Source organism: Rhinatrema bivittatum, chromosome 16, assembly GCF_901001135.1.
Source record: "Rhinatrema bivittatum chromosome 16, aRhiBiv1.1, whole genome shotgun sequence".
Taxonomy (NCBI): domain Eukaryota; kingdom Metazoa; phylum Chordata; class Amphibia; order Gymnophiona; family Rhinatrematidae; genus Rhinatrema; species Rhinatrema bivittatum.
This window is the reverse complement of record NC_042630.1, coordinates 61,854,061-61,857,098: the sequence shown is the minus strand read 5'-3', so window position 1 is coordinate 61,857,098 and position 3,038 is coordinate 61,854,061.

Below are 3,038 nucleotides of genomic sequence, written 5' to 3'. Positions count from 1 at the left end.
GGTCATCAAGGGAAATCATTTCTCCAATGGTCCTGGTTACAACTTTTGAGCCTGCCTGCCTCCTACCCCAGGATAGCATTATCACACTCCACCCCCATTTCACTCCATGGTGGATTGTCACTTCTGCCACATGTTCGGGGGGTTGCTGGCCTGCTACCTGACTGTAGAAGGGGATGAGGGCATGGGCTAACTCTGCTGCTTTCGAACCACTGCACACTGCTTGGAAGGGGTCCCCCCGACTGGTACTGCCACCATCCCCAGATGGCAGTAATCTTCTTGGGTGTTGCCTCTTCATATGATGGTTCATGGCAAAATTAGATAGATGTCCCATTTGCTTGCCTCTGCTAATATCCCTGGCTCAGTAATTACACCGAGCAAAACACGGGTCTTCTGTCACTTTAAAGTGGCTCCAGATCGCAGATGTCTTTCGTGATCCTCCCATCTCTAAAGCCTTGGGGTGGAAGCTGCCACTGGAGCTGAGTTAGTGGGTGCACCCTGAGAAGCAATGCCGGGGAGGGGGGGCTCAGTCACCCTTTGTGCCTGTGCTGACTGCTCTTCCTCCACCTCCTCCTCCTCATCACTTTCATCTTTCTCCTGCTGCACTTAAGTGGAGGCTAAGACAGGACTAACTTATCCTCCCAAAGATTCTTCAACTATTACTTCTTCTATTTCTGATGAGAATCACACACAGAAGATTCTTCATATGAATCAGAAGCAAACAGTGACTGTGCTACTTTGTCAATGCTAAGCGTTAGTCGAGACTTCTGTCCCCCTGCTGCTTTCGGGTGTCTTCATTTTGTCTGGCATGACTCTGCCTCCCCTTCCCTCACAGGAAAGGGTCAGACAGGTCGGCATGGATAGCGGAATGTAGGGCATGGGCTCTGCCCATTTTGAAAATCATAGGTAGCTAGTAGCTAATGGGGGCAAAGAAAAGTGCGTGCCGCGGGGCGCACCAAATTAAAAGGATATTAAGTTAAATATGTGGGGAGTCACGATGCATTTCGCCTCCCCACGTATTTAACAAATATTATAAGATACGTTGTGGATCGCTAATACGGTGAAAACGAATGCACACCCATATGAGATAGTAATCTTGTATTTGACTATGATCAGCTTGTGTCTGGTATATTTCTTGCCTTCCTCATTATTGAAAAACATCTCTCCATTCTCTTAATTGCTGATGGAAGTTCTTAATAATAACATGATAAGAATTGGTTATTGGTTATTTTAACATGCATGTTGATAAATTGCCCTTTGCTAGCTCCATTTCACAATTTCAAACATACTGTTATCTTTAGGTTGGAAGCAGATAGTGGATGCAGATAGTCGATGCTGCAACTCATAGCATAACACTGACCTAGTTTTTTTGAGTGTTTCAAATTGCAGGCATGAGTCCAAAATAATATGTCAATTACAACTAAATTTGAATTAGATAATTTAAAGGCAATCCTTGAACAGAGCCTCAACTAGCTTTATCTAACCTCTGTTGGTACAGCAGTGAATGCCTGGGGTAAAACTATTGGCCACTGTTGGAAACAGGATGCTGGGCTTAATGGACCCTTGGTCTGACTCAGTATGGCATGTACTTATGTTCTTAACGTACTTAATCAACAATCCCTTTCAGAACATTTGTACCAAAAGAGAGCTTGCTGGTATAGTGAAGATTTAATTCTCCTGATGCATAACTTGCATCATCTACAAAGGCAATGATGCCGTTGTCCAACTGAATTACTTGCTAAACAATATAGGGGCGGATTTTAAGAGCCCTGCTCGCGTAAATCCGCCCGGTTTGAACATAGGTGCACCGGCGCGCGCAGAGCCCCGGGACTCACGTAAGTCCCCGGGTTTTCCGAGGGAGCGTGTCGGGGCGTGTCGGGGGTGGGGCCGAGCGGCGCGCCGTTTTCGGGGCGGAACGCGGCGTTTCGGGGTGGGCCCGGGGGCGTGGTTTCGGCCCGGGGCGGTCCGGGGGCGTGGCCGCGCCCTCCAGAACCGCTCCCGGGTCGTGTCTAGGCGTGCCAGCAGCCCGCTGGCACGCGGGGATTTACTTCTCCCTCTGGGAGGCGTAAATCCCCCAACAAAGGTAGGGGGGGGTTAGACAGGGCCGGGGGGTGGGTTAGGTAGAGGAAGGGAGGGGAAGGTGAGGGGAGGGCATTAGTGAATTCCCTCCGAGGCCGCTCCGATTTCAGAGCGGCCTCGGGGGGAACGGAGGCAGGCTGCGCGGCTCGGCGTGCGCCGGCTACACGAAATCGGTAGCCTTGCGCGCGCCGATCCAGGATTTTAGCGGCTACGCGCGTATCTACTAAAATCCCGCGTACTTTGTTGGCGCCTGGAGCGCCAACAAAAGTACGCCAACGCGCCGTTTTTGAAAATCTACCCCATACTGAAGATCTTTAAAATTACTGCAAGGTGTGTGACAAGACTAAAAATACTTATTTTGGTCAACAACTAAACCACATCATTTATCTAAATTCGTTATGCCATTAACTCCATAACGCATGCAAAAAACACTGTGATGCATGCTCTGAATGCAAATTTTTTGGAGGGCAGGATTGGGGAGGAGTTTGGCACCGGAAATAACTACACCTTTTTTCCTGGAGTTAGGCTGTGCGATAAGCCCAAAATGGCCACATTTGCTGAACTCCCCTGGCTGGTTTTCCTAACTGGCGAATGGCCAACGCCAATTGGATTCTTGTTAGCAAGGAGGCGCTAGGGGCCTAATTTCAATATTGTATGGAACCCCCGGGGGGGGGGGGGGTCACTTGGGGGCACATTAAGAAAGTGAGTGCTGACTGTTCAGCATCTGCTTTCTGTGCATATTTATTGCATCAGCTCCTCATAGAATATAGGATTGGGGACACAATATTGTCATGGTTTTCTTCCAATGTATCTAACAGAATGCAAAGATTCCATATACTATCTGAACATACTTCCTGGCAACCAATGAAAACAGGTTTCCTGCAAGGCTCAGCATTGTTTGCTACACTATCTACCTGGCCCAATTATTTAAATTATTATTTGCTGTGCTCTAGATAGGATAC